Source organism: Manis pentadactyla, chromosome Y, assembly GCF_030020395.1.
Source record: "Manis pentadactyla isolate mManPen7 chromosome Y, mManPen7.hap1, whole genome shotgun sequence".
NCBI classification, from domain to species: domain Eukaryota; kingdom Metazoa; phylum Chordata; class Mammalia; order Pholidota; family Manidae; genus Manis; species Manis pentadactyla.
This window is the reverse complement of record NC_080039.1, coordinates 15,987,515-16,013,840: the sequence shown is the minus strand read 5'-3', so window position 1 is coordinate 16,013,840 and position 26,326 is coordinate 15,987,515.

Genomic DNA, 26,326 nt, shown 5'->3' with positions numbered 1-26,326 from the left:
AAATGTCCTAACATTTGCACCAAGTCGGAAGGATCTGGATTGCATTATACTCATGAAATAAGAGGTGAAGAAAGAGAAGTGTCAAATGATTTGACCCATCTGTAGAGATGTAGAACCAAGAAAAACTGAAGAAGCATAACATCAGCATATTCACAGAACTGAATATTGGACTAGGAGTTTACATAGGGGAAGGGTATGCTCTGGATAGGATGGAATGGAGGCGGAGGGCGGAGTAAAAAAAGTGTGCTATATGATTTCCAAGAATAGCGTGGGTGGGTATTACGGGGATTGCTGTAGAAAACAGGGAACACAGGTAGTGATTCTACAGTATCTTACGGTGCTCACGGTGTGGGACTGTAATTGCGAATCCTGGGGTTCTTTGTGATGGGCGTGTTCTAGCACACTTAATTTTATTAATGTAACTGTACATTAATGAGATATTATTAAATGAACAAATGCAATAAAATAAATACAGAGTAACAGAATAGAGCAGCACAGTTTAAACAAGACATGTGCTCACCTATGTTTATAACCACAGCATTAATAGTAGCAAAGTTCAGTAACCACCAGAAGATGAGGAGAGGGATATTATTCAGCCATATGAGGAAAACAAATCCTACGAATTACAACAACATGGTTGTAGACAGCAGAGAATTATGATCAGGGAAATAAGAGATGGAGTGTCAGAAACATGGTAAATGATTTCACTCACTAGCAGAGTAATAACAAATAGAAAAAAAGTGAAATAACCAAACTGAACAAGCCACGCTGAAGAGAAGAATTTACTAGTGGTTACCAAAGGAAAGAGACTGGGCCGGTTGTGCTATAGTGGAGGGATAAGTAGTACAGGGTGTTAAAAACGGTGCAATTGAATGAGAGTACATAGTGTTGGGTTGGGTTACGTGGAGGACTGTACGTCACAGAGAAGACTAGTGATTCTACGTTATTTTACTGCACTGGAGGATAGTGAATGCAATGGGATATCGGGGATATATTGGTGATGGAAGTTCTAGTAAACAGTGTTACTCATGTAATTGTGAAATTATGAGAAATAAGAAATACTCATAGATGGGTTCAGAGATTTCAGTTGAAGATAGATGAGAGATGATAGAGATAGATAATGACTATGATAGATGTGAGATAGCAAGAAGATAGATTGTCAGATGATAGATACATAGAGGAAAACAAAGTTGTACAGATAAGTAGATAGAATGCAGTAGCCAAATTTTAAAAAAGGTATGTGCACCCCCTAGTTTATCGCAGCACAATTCACAGTAGCCGATCCATCTCCATCAGAAGATGAATGGATAAAGAAGAAGTGGTATATATAAACAATTAATTGCATTTCACCCATAAGAAGAAAACAAATCCTCCCATTTGCGACAACATGGATAAAAAATGGGGTTTTATTTTCAAAGAGTTAAGACAGGAGGACAAGTATCAAATGATATGACCAATCTGTGCAATTAGAGAAGCAGGAAAGAACTGAAGGAGCAAAATTGTGGCAGACAAACAGAGCCCAAGAATGAACTACCAGTTACCAAACGGAAAACGACTAATGTGGACATGGGAGAATGGAGGGATAACAGTGGGGAGAGAAAGGATGCATTATGATTAGCACATATAATGTTTTTGTGGGTGCACAGTGAGTGCTGAACCAAACAGTGAACACAGGCAGTGAATCGACAGTACATTGCTCTGTTGATGGAAGTGACTGCAGTGGGGCATTGGGAAGAATTTCGAGGGAGTTGGAGTCTAGAAAATCTCATGTTATACTTTTACGTATAGATTAATAATAAGTAAATAAAGAATAAATTAATTAAAGAATCCAATAAAACCAATGAATCTGCCCAGCTAATAAAGATATATATATCCCTATGTTAATCAGAGTACTATTCAAAGAAACCGAGCTTAATGGACATCAATAGATTAATGGGTATAGAAGATGTGTTACATATACAGAAAGGAATATTACTCAGCCATCACAAGAAAACAAATCCTAGCATGTGCTGCAACATGGATGGCGCTAGAGCATATTATGCTCAGTGAAATAAGTGAGGAAGAGAAAATAAGTATCAAATGATTTAACACATGCGTGGAGACGAAGCGCCAAGATAAAACAGAAGGAGCAAATCATCAGCAGATTCACAGAATACAAGTTTGGAGGAACAGTTACCAAGGGGAAGATAGTATCGTAGTTAGATTTGAAAGCAAGGAGAAGGTAGGCACAACGATTAGCATTATTAATGTGGATTGGGGGAAATGGTATATACAGTATCTTACTATGCTCATGGACAGTGACTTCAGGGAAGTAACTGGGTTGATCTTGGTTATAGTGTGGGTCTTGTAAAATTAATGTTTCTCATGTAATTGTTGATTAATAATTAATGAATCAATAAAGGCATATATGAATAAACATAAAACAACAAATCTATAAATATATAAGCAGAATGCAGCAGCCCATTTTAAAAACGAGAATTGCACCCCTATGTTTCTCACTGAAGTGTTGACAAAAGCCAAGCTTAACGTCCTTCAGTATATGAGATGTAGAATATTATTCAGCCATATGAAGAAAACAAATCTTACCATTTACAGCAACATGCATGGAACTTGTGGGTATTGTTCTGAGTGAAATAAGCCACGAAGAGAAAGTCAAGTGGCAATTGAAGTCACTCAACTGTGGACAATTAAAAAAAATGAAAAATAGTGAAGAACAAGACAGTAGCATCTTCCATGAACTGAAGAGAGGACTAACGGTTACCAAAGGGAAAGTGACACAGGGGAATGGCTTGGAAGGGAGGAAAGAGAGGTAAAATGGGGCATTACGTGTAGCACACATGTGTTGGCAGGGTTTGGGCACTTGGAAGGTGGTAGAACAGCAAAGAAGAGCCGTGTTTCTACAGTGCAATACGGGGCTCATGGACAGTGACCCTTATGCTGTATATGGTGTGGATTTCATAACGTGGGTCGTCTAATAGAAATAATGTTGCTTAGGTAACTGGCATTGATGCCAAAATAAAAAGAAACACGCAGTATCATGGAACTCATTTCCATTTCTTCAGATGCTGTCAAGGTGCTCAGCAGAAACCTTACCATAATTACACACCGTGTAGGATAGCAGGCACTGAAGTGGGAAACAAATTTTCTGAGCAAACAGAATCTGTCTACATGAAAGAAGCCCACAGTGACATCATGGAATCTCCAGGCAACAGTGCTGTTCCTGCAAACGCCACTAGCAGATGGTGGGCAGAGCTCAGCCTTGCACAGCTGCACCATCATAGCAAACATAACTATTTCTGGCCTACCTGTACAGGTAAAATGACGTCACTCATCATGGGAGTATAAGAACAAAGAAAAAACTGAAGGAGAAAAACAGCAGTGTCACAGAAGACAAGAACAGATTCACAGTTACCAAAGGGAAAGAGACAGAGATGGATGGTTGGGAATGGAGGGGAAAGGAGGTGGGGAAGAAAGTGTGCATTTCCGTTAGCATGTATAAGGTGGGAATGGGTGCACGTGGTGTGCTGACCAGCAGAGAAGACAATTAGCGATTCTACGGTACATTGCTCTGGTGATGGAATTGACTGCAGTGGTGGATTGGGTGGAACGTAGTAAAGGGCGTCTAGTAAATACGTTACACATGTAAATGTAGATTAATGGTAAATCAACAAATCAATAATAAACTCATCAAAAATCCATTTCAGGAGCCGACTTTAAAAAGGCATATACATCCACGGGTTTATCAGCACCATGCATCGTAGCCCAGGTAAGTGTCCATAAGTAGATTAATGTGTAAACATGTTGTGTTACATTTCGACAGTTGCATAATAATCGGTCATAAGAAGAAAAAAATGTCCTAACATTTGCACCAAGTCGGAAGGATCTGGATTGCATTATACTCATGAAATAAGAGGTGAAGAAAGAGAAGTGTCAAATGATTTGACCCATCTGTAGAGATGTAGAACCAAGAAAAACTGAAGAAGCATAACATCAGCATATTCACAGAACTGAATATTGGACTAGGAGTTTACATAGGGGAAGGGTATGCTCTGGATAGGATGGAATGGAGGCGGAGGGCGGAGTAAAAAAAGTGTGCTATATGATTTCCAAGAATAGCGTGGGTGGGCATTACGGGGATTGCTGTAGAAAACAGGGAACACAGGTAGTGATTCTACAGTATCCTACTGTGCTCACGGTGTGTGACTGTAATTGCGAATCCTGGGGTTCTTTGTGATGGGCGTGTTCTATCACACTTAATTTTATTAATGTAACTGTACATTAATGAGATATTATTAAATGAACAAATGCAATAAAATAAATACAGAGTAACAGAATACAGCAGCACAGTTTAAACAAGACATGTGCTCACCTATGTTTATAACCACAGCATTAATAGTAGCAAAGTTCAGTAAACACCAAAAGATGAGGAGAGGGATATTATTCAGCCATATGAGGAAAACAAATAATACGAATTACAACAACATGGATGTAGATAGCAGAGAATTATGATCAGGGAAATAAGAGATGGAGTGTCAGAAACATGGTAAATGATTTCACTCACTAGCAGAGTAATAACAAATAGAAAAAAAGTGAAATAACCAAACTGAACAAGCCACGCTGAAGAGAAGAATTTACTAGTGGTTACCAAAGGAAAGAGACTGGGCCGGTTGTGCTATAGTGGAGGGATAAGTAGGACAGGGTGTTAAAAACGGTGCAATTGAATGAGAGTACATAGTGTTGGGTTGGGTTACGTGGAGGACTGTACGTCACAGAGAAGACTAGTGATTCTACGTTATTTTACTGCACTGGAGGATAGTGAATGCAATGGGATATCTGGGGATATATTGGTGATGGAAGTTCTAGTAAACAGTGTTACTCATGTAATTGTGAAATTATGAGAAATAAGAAATACTCATAGATGGGTTCAGAGATTTCAGTTGAAGATAGATGAGAGATGATAGAGATAGATAATGACTATGATAGATGTGAGATAGCAAGAAGATAGATTGTCAGATGATAGATACATAGAGGAAAATAAAGTTGTACAGATAAGTAGATAGAATGCAGTAGCCAAATTTTAAAAAAGGTATGTGCACCCCCTAGTTTATCGCAGCACAATTCACAGTAGAAGATCCATCTCCATCAGAAGATGAATGGATAAAGAAGAAGTGGTATATATAAACAATTAATTGCATTTCACCCATAAGAAGAAAACAAATCCTCCCCTTTGCGACAACATGGATAAAAAATGGTGTTTTATTTTCAAAGAGTTAAGACAGGAGGACAAGTATCAAATGATATGACCAATCTGTGCAATTAGAGAAGCAGGAAAGAACTGAAGGAGCAAAATTGTGGCAGACAAACAGAGCCCAAGAATGAACTACCAGTTACCAAACGGAAAACGACTAATGTGGACATGGGAGAATGGAGGGATAACAGTGGGGAGAGAAAGGATGCATTATGATTAGCACATATAATGTTTTTGTGGGTGCACGGTGAGTGCTGAACCAAACAGTGAACACAGGCAGTGAATCGACAGTACATTGCTCTGTTGATGGAAGTGACTGCAGTGGGGCATTGGGAAGAATTTCGAGGGAGTTGGAGTCTAGAAAATCTCATGTTATACTTTTACGTATAGATTAATAATAAGTAAATAAAGAATAAATTAATTAAAGAATCCAATAAAACCAATGAATCTGCCCAGCTAATAAAGATATATATATCCCTATGTTAATCAGAGTACTATTCAAAGAAACCGAGCTTAATGGACATCAATAGATTAATGGGTATAGAAGATGTGGTACATATACAGAAAGGAATATTACTCAGCCATCACAAGAAAACAAATCCTAGCATGTGCTGCAACATGGATGGCGCTAGAGCATATTATGCTCAGTGAAATAAGTGAGGAAGAGAAAATAAGTATCAAATGATTTAACACATGCGTGGAGACGAAGCGCCAAGATAAAACAGAAGGAGCAAATCATCAGCAGATTCACAGAATACAAGTTTGGAGGAACAGTTACCAAGGGGAAGATAGTGTCGTAGTTAGATATGAAAGCAAGGAGAAGGTAGGCATAACGATTAGCATTATTAATGTGGATTGGGGGAGATGGTATATACAGTATCTTACTATGCTCATGGACAGTGACTTCAGGGAAGTAACTGGGTTGATCTTGGTTATAGTGTGGGTCTTGTAAAATTAATGTTTCTCACGTAATTTTAGATTAATAATTAATGAATCAATAAAGGCATATATGAATAAACATAAAACAACAAATCTATAAATATATAAGCAGAATGCAGCAGCCCATTTTAAAAACGAGAATTGCACCCCTATGTTTCTCACTGAAGTGTTGACAAAAGCCAAGCTTAACGTCCATCAGTATATGAGATGTAGAATATTATTCAGCCATATGAAGAAAACAAATCTTACCATTTACAGCAACATGCATGGAACTTGTGGGTATTGTTCTGAGTGAAATAAGCCACGAAGAGAAAGTCAAGTGGCAATTGAAGTCACTCAACTGTGGAGAATTTAAAAAAATGAAAAATAGTGAAGGAACAAGACAGTAGCATCTTCCATGAACTGAAGAGAGGACTAACGGTTACCAAAGGGAAAGTGACACAGGGGAATGGCTTGGAAGGGAGGAAAGAGAGGTAAAATGGGGCATTACGTGTAGCACACATGTGTTGGCAGGGTTTGGGCACTTGGAAGGTGGTAGAACAGCAAAGAAGAGCCGTGTTTCTACAGTGCAATACGGGGCTCATGGACAGTGACCCTTATGCTGTATATGGTGTGGATTTCATAACGTGGGTCGTCTAATAGAAATAATGTTGCTTAGGTAACTGGCATTGATGCCAAAATAAAAAGGAACACTCAGTATCATGGAACTCATTTCCATTTCCTCAGATGCTGTCAAGGTGCTCAGCAGAAACCTTACCATAATTACACACCGTGTAGGATAGCAGGCACTGAAGTGGGAAACAAATTTTCTGAGCAAACAGAATCTGTCTACATGAAAGAAGCCCACAGTGACATCATGGAATCTCCAGGCAACAGTGCTGTTCCTGCAAACGCCACTAGCAGATGGTGGGCAGAGCTCAGCCTTGCACAGCTGCACCATCATAGCAAACACAACTATTTCTGGCCTACCTGTACAGGTAAAATGACGTCACTCATCATGGGAGTATAAGAACAAAGAAAAAACTGAAGGAGAAAAACAGCAGTGTCACAGAAGACAAGAACAGATTCACAGTTACCAAAGGGAAAGAGACAGAGATGGATGGTTGGGAATGGAGGGGAAAGGAGGTGGGGAAGAAAGTGTGCATTTCCGTTAGCATGTATAAGGTGGGAATGGGTGCACGTGGTGTGCTGACCAGCAGAGAAGACAATTAGCGATTCTACGGTACATTGCTCTGGTGATGGAATTGACTGCAGGGGTGGATTGGGTGGAACGTAGTAAAGGGCGTCTAGTAAATACGTTACACATGTAAATGTAGATTAATGGTAAATCAACAAATCAATAATAAACTCATCAAAAATCCATTTCAGGAGACGCCTTTAAAAAGGCATATACATCCACGGGTTTATCAGCACCATGCATCGTAGCCCAGGTAAGTGTCCATAAGTAGATTAATGTGTAAACATGTTTTGTTACATTTCGACAGTTGCATAATAATCGGTCATAAGAAGAAAAAAAAGTCCTAACATTTGCACCAAGTCGGAAGGATCTGGATTGCATTATACTCATGAAATAAGAGGTGAAGAAAGAGAAGTGTCAAATGATTTGACCCATCTGTAGTGATGTAGAACCAAGAAAAACTGAAGAAGCATAACATCAGCATATTCACAGAACTGAATATTGGACTAGGAGTTTACATAGGGGAAGGGTATGCTCTGGATAGGAGGGAATGGAGGCGGAGGGCGGAGTAAAAAAAGTGTGCTATATGATTTCCAAGAATAGCGTGGGTGGGCATTACGGGGATTGCTGTAGAAAACAGGGAACACAGGTAGTGATTCTACAGTATCTTACTGTGCTCACGGTGTGTGACTGTAATTGCGAATCCTGGGGTTCTTTGTGATGGGCGTGTTCTAGCACACTTAATTTTATTAATGTAACTGTACATTAATGAGATATTATTAAATGAACAAATGCAATAAAATAAATACAGAGTAACAGAATACAGCAGCACAGTTTAAACAAGACATGTGCTCACCTATGTTTATAACCACAGCATTAATAGTAGCAAAGTTCAGTAACCACCAGAAGATGAGGAGAGGGATATTATTCAGCCATATGAGGAAAACAAATCCTACGAATTACAACAACATGGATGTAGATAGCAGAGAATTATGATCAGGGAAATAAGAGATGGAGTGTCAGAAACATGGTAAATGATTTCACTCACTAGCAGAGTAATAACAAATAGAAAAAAAGTGAAATAACCAAACTGAACAAGCCACGCTGAAGAGAAGAATTTACTAGTGGTTACCAAAGGAAAGAGACTGGGCCGGTTGTGCTATAGTGGAGGGATAAGTAGGACAGGGTGTTAAAAACGGTGCAATTGAATGAGAGTACATAGTGTTGGGTTGGGTTATGTGGAGGACTGTACGTCACAGAGAAGACTAGTGATTCTACGTTATTTTACTGCACTGGAGGATAGTGAATGCAATGGGATATCTGGGGATATATTGGTGATGGAAGTTCTAGTAAACAGTGTTACTCATGTAATTGTGAAATTATGAGAAATAAGAAATACTCATAGATGGGTTCAGAGATTTCAGTTGAAGATAGATGAGAGATGATAGAGATAGATAATGACTATGATAGATGTGAGATAGCAAGAAGATAGATTGTCAGATGATAGATACATAGAGGAAAACAAAGTTGTACAGATAAGTAGATAGAATGCAGTAGCCAAATTTTAAAAAAGGTATGTGCACCCCCTAGTTTATCGCAGCACAATTCACAGTAGCCGATCCATCTCCATCAGAAGATGAATGGATAAAGAAGAAATGGTATATATAAACAATTAATTGCATTTCACCCATAAGAAGAAAACAAATCCTCCCATTTGCGACAACATGGATAAAAAATGGTGTTTTATTTTCAAAGAGTTAAGACAGGAGGACAAGTATCAAATGATATGACCAATCTGTGCAATTAGAGAAGCAGGAAAGAACTGAAGGAGCAAAATTGTGGCAGACAAACAGAGCCCAAGAATGAACTACCAGTTACCAAACGGAAAACGACTAATGTGGACATGGGAGAATGGAGGGATAACAGTGGGGAGAGAAAGGATGCATTATGATTAGCACATATAATGTTTTTGTGGGTGCACGGTGAGTGCTGAACCAAACAGTGAACACAGGCAGTGAATCGACAGTACATTGCTCTGTTGATGGAAGTGACTGCAGTGGGGCATTGGGAAGAATTTCGAGACAGTTGGAGTCTAGAAAATCTCATGTTATACTTTTACGTATAGATTAATAATAAGTAAATAAAGAATAAATTAATTAAAGAATCCAATAAAACCAATGAATCTGCCCAGCTAATAAAGATATATATATCCCTATGTTAATCAGAGTACTATTCAAAGAAACCGAGCTTAATGGACATCAATAGATTAATGGGTATAGAAGATGTGGTACATATACAGAAAGGAATATTACTCAGCCATCACAAGAAAACAAATCCTAGCATGTGCTGCAACATGGATGGCGCTAGAGCATATTATGCTCAGTGAAATAAGTGAGGAAGAGAAAATAAGTATCAAATGATTTAACACATGCGTGGAGACGAAGCGCCAAGATAAAACAGAAGGAGCAAATCATCAGCAGATTCACAGAATACAAGTTTGGAGGAACAGTTACCAAGGGGAAGATAGTGTCGTAGTTAGATATGAAAGCAAGGAGAAGGTAGGCATAACGATTAGCATTATTAATGTGGATTGGGGGAGATGGTATATACAGTATCTTACTATGCTCATGGACAGTGACTTCAGGGAAGTAACTGGGTTGATCTTGGTTATAGTGTGGGTCTTGTAAAATTAATGTTTCTCACGTAATTTTAGATTAATAATTAATGAATCAATAAAGGCATATATGAATAAACATAAAACAACAAATCTATAAATATATAAGCATAATGCAGCAGCCCATTTTAAAAACGAGAATTGCACCCCTATGTTTCTCACTGAAGTGTTGACAAAAGCCAAGCTTAACGTCCATCAGTATATGAGATGTAGAATATTATTCAGCCATATGAAGAAAACAAATCTTACCATTTACAGCAACATGCATGGAACTTGTGGGTATTGTTCTGAGTGAAATAAGCCACGAAGAGAAAGTCAAGTGGCAATTGAAGTCACTCAACTGTGGAGAATTTAAAAAAATGAAAAATAGTGAAGGAACAAGACAGTAGCATCTTCCATGAACTGAAGAGAGGACTAACGGTTACCAAAGGGAAAGTGACACAGGGGAATGGCTTGGAAGGGAGGAAAGAGAGGTAAAATGGGGCATTACGTGTAGCACACATGTGTTGGCAGGGTTTGGGCACTTGGAAGGTGGTAGAACAGCAAAGAAGAGCCGTGTTTCTACAGTGCAATACGGGGCTCATGGACAGTGACCCTTATGCTGTATATGGTGTGGATTTCATAACGTGGGTCGTCTAATAGAAATAATGTTGCTTAGGTAACTGGCATTGATGCCAAAATAAAAAGGAACACTCAGTATCATGGAACTCATTTCCATTTCCTCAGATGCTGTCAAGGTGCTCAGCAGAAACCTTACCATAATTACACACCGTGTAGGATAGCAGGCACTGAAGTGGGAAACAAATTTTCTGAGCAAACAGAATCTGTCTACATGAAAGAAGCCCACAGTGACATCATGGAATCTCCAGGCAACAGTGCTGTTCCTGCAAACGCCACTAGCAGATGGTGGGCAGAGCTCAGCCTTGCACAGCTGCACCATCATAGCAAACACAACTATTTCTGGCCTACCTGTACAGGTAAAATGACGTCACTCATCATGGGAGTATAAGAACAAAGAAAAAACTGAAGGAGAAAAACAGCAGTGTCACAGAAGACAAGAACAGATTCACAGTTACCAAAGGGAAAGAGACAGAGATGGATGGTTGGGAATGGAGGGGAAAGGAGGTGGGGAAGAAAGTGTGCATTTCCGTTAGCATGTATAAGGTGGGAATGGGTGCACGTGGTGTGCTGACCAGCAGAGAAGACAATTAGCGATTCTACGGTACATTGCTCTGGTGATGGAATTGACTGCAGGGGTGGATTGGGTGGAACGTAGTAAAGGGCGTCTAGTAAATACGTTACACATGTAAATGTAGATTAATGGTAAATCAACAAATCAATAATAAACTCATCAAAAATCCATTTCAGGAGAGGCCTTTAAAAAGGCATATACATCCACGGGTTTATCAGCACCATGCATCGTAGCCCAGGTAAGTGTCCATAAGTAGATTAATGTGTAAACATGTTTTGTTACATTTCGACAGTTGCATAATAATCGGTCATAAGAAGAAAAAAAAGTTCTAACATTTGCACCAAGTCGGAAGGATCTGGATTGCATTATACTCATGAAATAAGAGGTGAAGAAAGAGAAGTGTCAAATGATTTGACTCATCTGTAGTGATGTAGAACCAAGAAAAACTGAAGAAGCATAACATCAGCATATTCACAGAACTGAATATTGGACTAGGAGTTTACATAGGGGAAGGGTATGCTCTGGATAGGAGGGAATGGAGGCGGAGGGCGGAGTAAAAAAAGTGTGCTATATGATTTCCAAGAATAGCGTGGGTGGGCATTACGGGGATTGCTGTAGAAAACAGGGAACACAGGTAGTGATTCTACAGTATCTTACTGTGCTCACGGTGTGTGACTGTAATTGTGAATCCTGGGGTTCTTTGTGATGGGCGTGTTCTAGCACACTTAATTTTATTAATGTAACTGTACATTAATGAGATATTATTAAATGAACAAATGCAATAAAATAAATACAGAGTAACAGAATACAGCAGCACAGTTTAAACAAGACATGTGCTCACCTATGTTTATAACCACAGCATTAATAGTAGCAAAGTTCAGTAACCACCAGAAGATGAGGAGAGGGATATTATTCAGCCATATGAGGAAAACAAATCCTACGAATTACAACAACATGGATGTAGATAGCAGAGAATTATGATCAGGGAAATAAGAGATGGAGTGTCAGAAACATGGTAAATGATTTCACTCACTAGCAGAGTAATAACAAATAGAAAAAAAGTGAAATAACCAAACTGAACAAGCCACGCTGAAGAGAAGAATTTACTAGTGGTTACCAAAGGAAAGAGACTGGGCCGGTTGTGCTATAGTGGAGGGATAAGTAGGACAGGGTGTTAAAAACGGTGCAATTGAATGAGAGTACATAGTGTTGGGCTGGGTTATGTGGAGGACTGTACGTCACAGAGAAGACTAGTGATTCTACGTTATTTTACTGCACTGGAGGATAGTGAATGCAATGGGATATCTGGGGATATATTGGTGATGGAAGTTCTAGTAAACAGTGTTACTCATGTAATTGTGAAATTATGAGAAATAAGAAATACTCATAGATGGGTTCAGAGATTTCAGTTGAAGATAGATGAGAGATGATAGAGATAGATAATGACTATGATAGATGTGAGATAGCAAGAAGATAGATTGTCAGATGATAGATACATAGAGGAAAACAAAGTTGTACAGATAAGTAGATAGAATGCAGTAGCCAAATTTTAAAAAAGGTATGTGCACCCCCTAGTTTATCGCAGCACAATTCACAGTAGCCGATCCATCTCCATCAGAAGATGAATGGATAAAGAAGAAGTGGTATATATAAACAATTAATTGCATTTCACCCATAAGAAGAAAACAAATCCTCCCATTTGCGACAACATGGATAAAAAATGGGGTTTTATTTTCAAAGAGTTAAGACAGGAGGACAAGTATCAAATGATATGACCAATCTGTGCAATTAGAGAAGCAGGAAAGAACTGAAGTAGCAAAATTGTGGCAGACAAACAGAGCCCAAGAATGAACTACCAGTTACCAAACGGAAAACGACTAATGTGGACATGGGAGAATGGAGGGATAACAGTGGGGAGAGAAAGGATGCATTATGATTAGCACATATAATGTTTTTGTGGGTGCACGGTGAGTGCTGAACCAAACAGTGAACACAGGCAGTGAATCGACAGTACATTGCTCTGTTGATGGAAGTGACTGCAGTGGGGCATTGGGAAGAATTTCGAGACAGTTGGAGTCTAGAAAATCTCATGTTATACTTTTACGTATAGATTAATAATAAGTAAATAAAAATAAATTAATTAAAGAATCCAATAAAACCAATGAATCTGCCCAGCTAATAAAGATATATATATCCCTATGTTAATCAGAGTACTATTCAAAGAAACCGAGCTTAATGGACATCAATAGATTAATGGGTATAGAAGATGTGGTACATATACAGAAAGGAATATTACTCAGCCATCACAAGAAAACAAATCCTAGCATGTGCTGCAACATGGATGGCGCTAGAGCATATTATGCTCAGTGAAATAAGTGAGGAAGAGAAAATAAGTATCAAATGATTTAACACATGCGTGGAGACGAAGCGCCAAGATAAAACAGAAGGAGCAAATCATCAGCAGATTCACAGAATACAAGTTTGGAGGAACAGTTACCAAGGGGAAGATAGTGTCGTAGTTAGATATGAAAGCAAGGAGAAGGTAGGCATAACGATTAGCATTATTAATGTGGATTGGGGGAAATGGTATATACAGTATCTTACTATGCTCATGGACAGTGACTTCAGGGAAGTAACTGGGTTGATCTTGGTTATAGTGTGGGTCTTGTAAAATTAATGTTTCTCATGTAATTTTCGATTAATAATTAATGAATCAATAAAGGCACATATGAATAAACATAAAACAACAAATCTATAAATATATAAGCAGAATGCAGCAGCCCATTTTAAAAACGAGAATTGCACCCCTATGTTTCTCACTGAAGTGTTGACAAAAGCCAAGCTTAACGTCCATCAGTATATGAGATGTAGAATATTATTCAGCCATATGAAGAAAACAAATCTTACCATTTACAGCAACATGCATGGAACTTGTGGGTATTGTTCTGAGTGAAATAAGCCACGAAGAGAAAGTCAAGTGGCAGTTGAAGTCACTCAACTGTTTAGAATTAAAAAAAATGAAAAATAGTGAAGGAACAAGACAGTAGCATCTTCCATGAACTGAAGAGAGGACTAACGGTTACCAAAGGGAAAGTGACACAGGGGAATGGCTTGGAAGGGAGGAAAGAGAGGTAAAATGGGGCATTAGGTGTAGCACACATGTGTTGGCAGGGTTTGGGCACTTGGAAAGTGGTAGAACAGCAAAGAAGAGCCGTGTTTCTACAGTGCAATACGGGGCTCATGGACAGTGACCCTTATGCTGTATATGGTGTGGATTTCATAACGTGGGTCGTCTAATTAAAATAATGTTGCTTAGGTAACTGGCATTGAAGCCAAAATAAAAAGAAACACGCAGTATCATGGAACTCATTTCCATTTCCTCAGATGCTGTCAAGGTGCTCAGCAGAAACCTTACCATAATTACACACCGTGTAGGATAGCAGGCACTGAAGTGGGAAACAAATTTTCTGAGCAAACAGAATCTGTCTACATGAAAGAAGCCCACAGTGACATCATGGAATCTCCAGGCAACAGTGCTGTTCCTGCAAACGCCACTAGCAGATGGTGGGCAGAGCTCAGCCTTGCACAGCTGCACCATCATAGCAAACATAACTATTTCTGGCCTACCTGTACAGGTAAAATGACGTCACTCACCATGGGAGTATAAGAACAAAGAAAAAACTGAAGGAGAAAAACAGCAGTGTCACAGAAGACAAGAACAGATTCACAGTTACCAAAGGGAAAGAGACAGAGATGGATGGTTGGGAATGGAGGGGAAAGGAGGTGGGGAAGAAAGTGTGCATTTCCGTTAGCATGTATAAGGTGGGAATGGGTGCACGTGGTGTGCTGACCAGCAGAGAAGACAATTAGCGATTCTACGGTACATTGCTCTGGTGATGGAATTGACTGCAGGGGTGGATTGGGTGGAACGTAGTAAAGGGCGTCTAGTAAATACGTTACACATGTAAATGTAGATTAATGGTAAATCAACAAATCAATAATAAACTCATCAAAAATCCATTTCAGGAGCCGACTTTAAAAAGGCATATACATCCACGGGTTTATCAGCACCATGCATCGTAGCCCAGGTAAGTGTCCATAAGTAGATTAATGTGTAAACATGTTGTGTTACATTACGACAGTTGCATAATAATCAGTCATAAGAAGAAAAAAAAGTCCTAACATTTGCAAAAAGTCGGAAGGATCTGGATTGCATTATACTCATGAAATAAGAGGTGAAGAAAGAGAAGTGTCAAATGATTTCACCCATCTGTAGAGATGTAGAACCAAGAAAAACTGAAGAAGCATAACATCAGCATATTCACAGAACTGAATATTGGACTAGGAGTTTACATAGGGGAAGGGTATGCTCTGGATAGGAGGGAATGGAGGCGGAGGACGGAGTAAACAAAGTGTGCTATATGATTTCCAAGAATAGCGTGGGTGGGCATTACGGGGATTGCTGTAGAAAACAGGGAAAACAGGTAGTGATTCTACAGTATATTACTGTGCTCACGGTGTGTGACTGTAATTGCGAATCCTGGGGTTCATTGTGATGGGCGTGTTCTAGCACACTTAGTTTTATTAATGTAACTGTACATTAATGAGATATTATTAAATGAACAAATGCAATAAAATAAATACAGAGTAACAGAATACAGCAGCACAGTTTCAACAAGACATGTGCTCACCTATGTTTATAACCACAGCATTAATAGTAGCAAAGTTCAGTAACCACCAGAAGATGAGGAGAGGGATATTATTCAGCCATATGAGGAAAACAAATCCTACGAAATACAACAACATGGATGTAGATAGCAGAGAATTCTGATCAGGGAAATAAGAGATGGAGTGTCAGAAACATGGTAAATGATTTCACTCACTAGCAGAGTAATAACAAATAGAAAAAAAGTGAAATAACCAAACTGAACAAGCCACGCTGAAGAGAAGAATTTACTAGTGGTTACCAAAGGAAAGAGACTGGGCCGGTTGTGCTATATTGGAGGGATAAGTAGGACAGGATGTTAAAACGGTGCAATTTAATGAGAGTACATAGTGTTGGTTGGGTTACGTGGAGGACTGTACGTCACAGAGATGACTAGTGATTCTACGTTATTTTACTGCACTGGAGGATAGTGAATGCAATGGGATATCTGGGGATATATTGGTGATGGAAGTTCTAGTAAACAGTGTTACTCATGTAATTGTGAAATTATGAGAAATAAGAAATACTCATAGATGGGTTCAGAGATTTCAGTTGAAGATAGATGAGAGATGATAGAGATAGATAATGACTATGATAGATGTGAGATAGCAAGAAGATAGATTGTCAGATGATAGATACATAGAGGAAAACAAAGTTGTACAGATAAGTAGATAGAATGCAGTAGCCAAATTTTAAAAAAGGTATGTGCACCCCCTAGTTTATCGCAGCACAATTCACAGTAGCCGATCCATCTCCATCAGAAGATGAATGGATAAAGAAGAAGTGGTATATATATACAATTAATTGCATTTCACCCATAAGAAGAAAACAAATCCTCCCCTTTGGGACAACATGGATAAAAAATGGGGTTTTATTTTCAAAGAGTTAAGACAGGAGGACAGGTATCAAATGATATGACCAATCTGTGCAATTAGAGAAGCAGGAAAGAACTGAAGGAGCAAAATTGTGGCAGACAAACAGAGCCCAAGAATGAACTACCAGTTACCAAACGGAAAATGACTAATGTGGACATGGGAGAATGGAGGGATAACAGTGGGAGAGAAAGGATGCATTATGATTAGCACATATAATGTTTTTGTGGGTGCACGGTGAGTGCTGAACCAAACAGTGAACACAGGCAGTGAATCGTCAGTACATTGCTCTGTTGATGGAAGTGACTGCAGTGGGGCATTGGGAAGAATTTCGAGACAGTTGGAGTCTAGAAAATCTCATGTTATACTTTTACGTATAGATTAATAATAAGTAAATAAAGAATAAATTAATTAAAGAATCCAATAAAACCAATGAATCTGCCCAGCTAATAAAGATATATATATCCCTATGTTAATCAGAGTACTATTCAAAGAAACCGAGCTTAATGGACATCAATAGATTAATGGGTATAGAAGATGTGGTACATATACAGAAAGGAATATTACTCAGCCATCACAAGAAAACAAATCCTAGCATGTGCTGCAACATGGATGGCGCTAGAGCATATTATGCTCAGTGAAATAAGTGAGGAAGAGAAAATAAGTATCAAATGATTTAACACATGCGTGGAGACGAAGCGCCAAGATAAAACAGAAGGAGCAAATCATCAGCAGATTCACAGAATACAAGTTTGGAGGAACAGTTACCAAGGGGAAGATAGTGTCGTAGTTAGATATGAAAGCAAGGAGAAGGTAGGCATAACGATTAGCATTATTAATGTGGATTGGGGGAAATGGTATATACAGTATCTTACTATGCTCATGGACAGTGACTTCAGGGAAGTAACTGGGTTGATCTTGGTTATAGTGTGGGTCTTGTAAAATTAATGTTTCTCATGTAATTTTAGATTAATAATTAATGAATCAATAAAGGCATATATGAATAAACATAAAACAACAAATCTATAAATATATAAGCAGAATGCAGCAGCCCATTTTAAAAACGAGAATTGCACCCCTATGTTTCTCACTGAAGTGTTGACAAAAGCCAAGCTTAACGTCCATCAGTATATGAGATGTAGAATATTATTCAGCCATATGAAGAAAACAAATCTTACCATTTACAGCAACATGCATGGAACTTGTGGGTATTGTTCTGAGTGAAATAAGCCACGAAGAGAAAGTCAAGTGGCAATTGAAGTCACTCAACGGTGGAGAATTAAAAAAAATGAAAAATAGTGAAGGAACAAGACAGTAGCATCTTCCATGAACTGAAGAGAGGACTAACGGTTACCAAAGGGAAAGTGACACAGGGGAATGGCTTGGAAGGGAGGAAAGAGAGGTAAAATGGGGCATTACGTGTAGCACACATGTGTTGGCAGGGTTTGGGCACTTGGAAGGTGGTAGAACAGCAAAGAAGAGCCGTGTTTCTACAGTGCAATACGGGGCTCATGGACAGTGACCCTTATGCTGTATATGGTGTGGATTTCATAACGTGGGTCGTCTAATAGAAATAATGTTGCTTAGGTAACTGGCATTGATGCCAAAATAAAAAGGAACACGCAGTATCATGGAACTCATTTCCATTTCCTCAGATGCTGTCAAGGTGCTCAGCAGAAACCTTACCATAATTACACACCGTGTAGGATAGCAGGCACTGAAGTGGGAAACAAATTTTCTGAGCAAACAGAATCTGTCTACATGAAAGAAGCCCACAGTGACATCATGGAATCTCCAGGCAACAGTGCTGTTCCTGCAAACGCCACTAGCAGATGGTGGGCAGAGCTCAGCCTTGCACAGCTGCACCATCATAGCAAACATAACTATTTCTGGCCTACCTGTACAGGTAAAATGACGTCACTCACCATGGGAGTATAAGAACAAAGAAAAAACTGAAGGAGAAAAACAGCAGTGTCACAGAAGACAAGAACAGATTCACAGTTACCAAAGGGAAAGAGACAGAGATGGATGGTTGGGAATGGAGGGGAAAGGAGGTGGGGAAGAAAGTGTGCATTTCCGTTAGCATGTATAAGGTGGGAATGGGTGCACGTGGTGTGCTGACCAGCAGAGAAGACAATTAGCGATTCTACGGTACATTGCTCTGGTGATGGAATTGACTGCAGGGGTGGATTGGGTGGAACGTAGTAAAGGGCGTCTAGTAAATACGTTACACATGTAAATGTAGATTAATGGTAAATCAACAAATCAATAATAAACTCATCAAAAATCCATTTCAGGAGCCGACTTTAAAAAGGCATATACATCCACGGGTTTATCAGCACCATGCATCGTAGCCCAGGTAAGTGTCCATAAGTAGATTAATGTGTAAACATGTTGTGTTACATTTCGACAGTTGCATAATAATCAGTCATAAGAAGAAAAAAAAGTCCTAACATTTGCAAAAAGTCGGAAGGATCTGGATTGCATTATACTCATGAAATAAGAGGTGAAGAAAGAGAAGTGTCAAATGATTTCACCCATCTGTAGAGATGTAGAACCAAGAAAAACTGAAGAAGCATAACATCAGCATATTCACAGAACTGAATATTGGACTAGGAGTTTACATAGGGGAAGGGTATGCTCTGGATAGGAGGGAATGGAGGCGGAGGACGGAGTAAACAAAGTGTGCTATATGATTTCCAAGAATAGCGTGGGTGGGCATTACGGGGATTGCTGTAGAAAACAGGGAAAACAGGTAGTGATTCTACAGTATATTACTGTGCTCACGGTGTGTGACTGTAATTGCGAATCCTGGGGTTCATTGTGATGGGCGTGTTCTAGCACACTTAGTTTTATTAATGTAACTGTACATTAATGAGATATTATTAAATGAACAAATGCAATAAAATAAATACAGAGTAGCAGAATACAGCAGCACAGTTTAAACAAGACATGTGCTCACCTATGTTTATAACCACAGCATTAATAGTAGCAAAGTTCAGTAACCACCAGAAGATGAGGAGAGGGATATTATTCAGCCATATGAGGAAAACAAATCCTACGAAATACAACAACATGGATGTAGATAGCAGAGAATTCTGATCAGGGAAATAAGAGATGGAGTGTCAGAAACATGGTAAATGATTTCACTCACTAGCAGAGTAATAACAAATAGAAAAAAAGTGAAATAACCAAACTGAACAAGCCACGCTGAAGAGAAGAATTTACTAGTGGTTACCAAAGGAAAGAGACTGGGCCGGTTGTGCTATATTGGAGGGATAAGTAGGACAGGATGTTAAAAACGGTGCAATTTAATGAGAGTACATAGTGTTGGTTGGGTTACGTGGAGGACTGTACGTCACAGAGATGACTAGTGATTCTACGTTATTTTACTGCACTGGAGGATAGTGAATGCAATGGGATATCTGGGGATATATTGGTGATGGAAGTTCTAGTAAACAGTGTTACTCATGTAATTGTGAAATTATGAGAAATAAGAAATACTCATAGATGGGTTCAGAGATTTCAGTTGAAGATAGATGAGAGATGATAGAGATAGATAATGACTATGATAGATGTGAGATAGCAAGAAGATAGATTGTCAGATGATAGATACATAGAGGAAAACAAAGTTGTACAGATAAGTAGATAGAATGCAGTAGCCAAATTTTAAAAAAGGTATGTGCACCCCCTAGTTTATCGCAGCACAATTCACAGTAGCCGATCCATCTCCATCAGAAGATGAATGGATAAAGAAGAAGTGGTATATATATACAATTAATTGCATTTCACCCATAAGAAGAAAACAAATCCTCCCCTTTGGGACAACATGGATAAAAAATGGGGTTTTATTTTCAAAGAGTTAAGACAGGAGGACAGGTATCAAATGATATGACCAATCTGTGCAATTAGAGAAGCAGGAAAGAACTGAAGGAGCAAAATTGTGGCAGACAAACAGAGCCCAAGAATGAACTACCAGTTACCAAACGGAAAATGACTAATGTGGACATGGGAGAATGGAGGGATAACAGTGGGAGAGAAAGGATGCATTATGATTAGCACATATAATGTTTTTGTGGGTGCACGGTGAGTGCTGAACCAAACAGTGAACACAGGCAGTGAATCGTCAGTACATTGCTCTGTTGATGGAAGTGACTGCAGTGGGGCATTGGGAAGAATTTCGAGACAGTTGGAGTCTAGAAAATCTCATGTTATACTTTTACGTATAGATTAATAATAAGTAAATAAAGAATAAATTAATTAAAGAATCCAATAAAACCAATGAATCTGCCCAGCTAATAAAGATATATATATCCCTATGTTAATCAGAGTACTATTCAAAGAAACCGAGCTTAATGGACATCAATAGATTAATGGGTATAGAAGATGTGGTACATATACAGAAAGGAATATTACTCAGCCATCACAAGAAAACAAATCCTAGCATGTGCTGCAACATGGATGGCGCTAGAGCATATTATGCTCAGTGAAATAAGTGAGGAAGAGAAAATAAGTATCAAATGATTTAACACATGCGTGGAGACGAAGCGCCAAGATAAAACAGAAGGAGCAAATCATCAGCAGATTCACAGAATACAAGTTTGGAGGAACAGTTACCAAGGGGAAGATAGTGTCGTAGTTAGATATGAAAGCAAGGAGAAGGTAGGCATAACGATTAGCATTATTAATGTGGATTGGGGGAAATGGTATATACAGTATCTTACTATGCTCATGGACAGTGACTTCAGGGAAGTAACTGGGTTGATCTTGGTTATAGTGTGGGTCTTGTAAAATTAATGTTTCTCATGTAATTTTAGATTAATAATTAATGAATCAATAAAGGCATATATGAATAAACATAAAACAACAAATCTATAAATATATAAGCAGAATGCAGCAGCCCATTTTAAAAACGAGAATTGCACCCCTATGTTTCTCACTGAAGTGTTGACAAAAGCCAAGCTTAACGTCCATCAGTATATGAGATGTAGAATATTATTCAGCCATATGAAGAAAACAAATCTTACCATTTACAGCAACATGCATGGAACTTGTGGGTATTGTTCTGAGTGAAATAAGCCACGAAGAGAAAGTCAAGTGGCAGTTGAAGTCACTCAACTGTGGAGAATTAAAAAAAATGAAAAATAGTGAAGGAACAAGACAGTAGCATCTTCCATGAACTGAAGAGAGGACTAACGGTTACCAAAGGGAAAGTGACACAGGGGAATGGCTTGGAAGGGAGGAAAGAGAGGTAAAATGGGGCATTACGTGTAGCACACATGTGTTGGCAGGGTTTGGGCACTTGGAAGGTGGTAGAACAGCAAAGAAGAGCCGTGTTTCTACAGTGCAATACGGGGCTCATGGACAGTGACCCTTATGCTGTATATGGTGTGGATTTCATAACGTGGGTCGTCTAATAGAAATAATGTTGCTTAGGTAACTGGCATTGATGCCAAAATAAAAAGGAACACGCAGTATCATGGAACTCATTTCCATTTCCTCAGATGCTGTCAAGGTGCTCAGCAGAAACCTTACCATAATTACACACCGTGTAGGATAGCAGGCACTGAAGTGGGAAACAAATTTTCTGAGCAAACAGAATCTGTCTACATGAAAGAAGCCCACAGTGACATCATGGAATCTCCAGGCAACAGTGCTGTTCCTGCAAACGCCACTAGCAGATGGTGGGCAGAGCTCAGCCTTGCACAGCTGCACCATCATAGCAAACATAACTATTTCTGGCCTACCTGTACAGGTAAAATGACGTCACTCACCATGGGAGTATAAGAACAAAGAAAAAACTGAAGGAGAAAAACAGCAGTGTCACAGAAGACAAGAACAGATTCACAGTTACCAAAGGGAAAGAGACAGAGATGGATGGTTGGGAATGGAGGGGAAAGGAGGTGGAGAAGAAAGTGTGCATTTCCGTTAGCATGTATAAGGTGGGAATGGGTGCACGTGGTGTGCTGACCAGCAGAGAAGACAATTAGCGATTCTACGGTACATTGCTCTGGTGATGGAATTGACTGCAGGGGTGGATTGGGTGGAACGTAGTAAAGGGCGTCTAGTAATTACGTTACACATGTAAATGTAGATTAATGGTAAATCAACAAATCAATAATAAACTCATCAAAAATCCATTTCAGGAGCCGACATTAAAAAGGCATATACATCCACGGGTTTATCAGCACCATGCATCGAAGCCCAGGTAAGTGTCCATAAGTAGATTAATGTGTAAACATGTTGTGTTACATTTCGACAGTTGCATAATAATCGGTCATAAGAAGAAAAAAAAGTCCTAACATTTGCACCAAGTCGGAAGGATCTGGATTGCATTATACTCATGAAATAAGAGGTGAAGAAAGAGAAGTGTCAAATGATTTGACCCATCTGTAGAGATGTAGAACCAAGAAAAACTGAAGAAGCATAACATCAGCATATTCACAGAACTGAATATTGGACTAGGAGTTTACATAGGTGAAGGGTATGCTCTGGATAGGAGGGAATGGAGGCGGAGGGCGGAGTAAAAAAAGTGTGCAATATGATTTCCAAGAATAGCGTGGGTGGGCATTACGGGGATTGCTGTAGAAAACAGGGAACACAGGTAGTGATTCTACAGTATCCTACTGTGCTCACGGTGTGTGACTGTAATTGCGAATCCTGGGGTTCTTTGTGATGGGCGTGTTCTAGCACACTTAATTTTATTAATGTAACTGTACATTAATGATATATTATTAAATGAACAAATGCAATAAAATAAATACAGAGTAACAGAATACAGCAGCACAGTTTAAACAAGACATGTGCTCACCTATGTTTATAACCACAGCATTAATAGTAGCAAAGTTCAGTAACCACCAGAAGATGAGGAGAGGGATATTATTCAGCCATATGAGGAAAACAAATCCTACGAATTACAACAACATGGATGTAGATAGCAGAGAATTATGATCAGGGAAATAAGAGATGGAGTGTCAGAAACATGGTAAATGATTTCACTCACTAGCAGAGTAATAAAAAATAGAAAAAAAGTGAAATAACCAAACTGAACAAGCCACGCTGAAGAGAAGAATTTACTAGTGGTTACCAAAGGAAAGAGACTGGGCCGGTTGTGCTATAGTGGAGGGATAAGTAGGACAGGGTGTTAAAAACGGTGCAATTGAATGAGAGTACATAGTGTTGGGCTGGGTTACGTGGAGGACTGTACGTCACAGAGAAGACTAGTGATTCTACGTTATTTTACTGCACTGGAGGATAGTGAATGCAATGGGATATCTGGGGATATATTGGTGATGGAAGTTCTAGTAAACAGTGTTACTCATGTAATTGTGAAATTATGAGAAATAAGAAATACTCATAGATGGGTTCAGAGATTTCAGTTGAAGATAGATGAGAGATGATAGAGATAGATAATGACTATGATAGATGTGAGATAGCAAGAAGATAGATTGTCAGATGATAGATACATAGAGGAAAACAAAGTTGTACAGATAAGTAGATAGAATGCAGTAGCCAAATTTTAAAAAAGGTATGTGCACCCCCTAGTTTATCGCAGCACAATTCACAGTAGCCGATCCATCTCTATCAGAAGATGAATGGATAAAGAAGAAGTGGTATATATAAACAATTAATTGCATTTCACCCTTAAGAAGAAAACAAATCCTCCCATTTGGGACAACATGGATAAAAAATGGGGTTTTATTTTCAAAGAGTTAAGACAGGAGGACAAGTATCAAATGATATGACCAATCTGTGCAATTAGAGAAGCAGGAAAGAACTGAAGGAGCAAAATTGTGGCAGACAAACAGAGCCCAAGAATGAACTACCAGTTACCAAACGGAAAACGACTAATGTGGACATGGGAGAATGGAGGGATAAGAGTGGGGAGAGAAAGGATGCATTATGATTAGCACATATAATGTTTTTGTGGGTGCACGGTGAGTGCTGAACCAAACAGTGAACACAGGCAGTGAATCGACAGTACATTGCTCTGTTGATGGAAGTGACTGCAGTGGGGCATTGGGAAGAATTTCGAGACAGTTGGAGTCTAGAAAATCTCATGTTATACTTTTACGTATAGATTAATAATAAGTAAATAAAGAATAAATTAATTAAAGAATCCAATAAAACCAATGAATCTGCCCAGCTAATAAAGATATATATATCCCTATGTTAATCAGAGTACTATTCAAAGAAACCGAGCTTAATGGACATCAATAGATTAATGGGTATAGAAGATGTGGTACATATACAGAAAGGAATATTACTCAGCCATCACAAGAAAACAAATCCTAGCATGTGCTGCAACATGGATGGCACTAGAGCATATTATGCTCAGTGAAATAAGTGAGGAAGAGAAAATAAGTATCAAATGATTTAACACATGCGTGGAGACGAAGCGCCAAGATAAAACAGAAGGAGCAAATCATCAGCAGATTCACAGAATACAAGTTTGGAGGAACAGTTACCAAGGGGAAGATAGTGTCGTAGTTAGATATGAAAGCAAGGAGAAGGTAGGCATAACGATTAGCATTATTAATGTGGATTGGGGGAAATGGTATATACAGTATCTTACTATGCTCATGGACAGTGACTTCAGGGAAGTAACTGGGTTGATCTTGGTTATAGTGTGGTTCTTGTAAAATTAATGTTTCTCATGTAATTTTAGATTAACAAATAATGAATCAATAAAGGCATATAAGAATAAACATAAAACAACAAATCTATAAATATATAAGCAGAATGCAGCAGCCCATTTTAAAAACGAGAATTGCACCCCTATGTTTCTCACTGAAGTGTTGACAAAAGCCAAGCTTAACGTCCATCAGTATATGAGATGTAGAATATTATTCAGCCATATGAAGAAAACAAATCTTACCATTTACAGCAACATGCATGGAACTTGTGGGTATTGTTCTGAGTGAAATAAGCCACGAAGAGAAAGTCAAGTGGCATTTGAAGTCACTCAACTGTGGAGAATTAAAAAAAATGCAAAATAGTGAAGGAACAAGACAGTAGCATCTTCCATGAACTGAAGAGAGGACTAACGGTTACCAAAGGGAAAGTGACACAGGGGAATGGCTTGGAAGGGAGGAAAGAGAGGTAAAATGGGGCATTAGGTGTAGCACACATGTGTTGGCAGGGTTTGGGCACTTGGAAAGTGGTAGAACAGCAAAGAAGAGCCGTGTTTCTACAGTGCAATACGGGGCTCATGGACAGTGACCCTTATGCTGTATATGGTGTGGATTTCATAACGTGGGTCGTCTAATTAAAATAATGTTGCTTAGGTAATTGGCATTGATGCCAAAATAAAAAGAAACACGCAGTATCATGAAACTCATTTCCATTTCCTCAGATGCTGTCAAGGTGCTCAGCAGAAACCTTACCATAATTACACACCGTGTAGGATAGCAGGCACTGAAGTGGGAAACAAATTTTCTGAGCAAATAGAATCTGTCTACATGAAAGAAGCCCACAGTGACATCATGGAATCTCCAGGCAACAGTGCTGTTCCTGCAA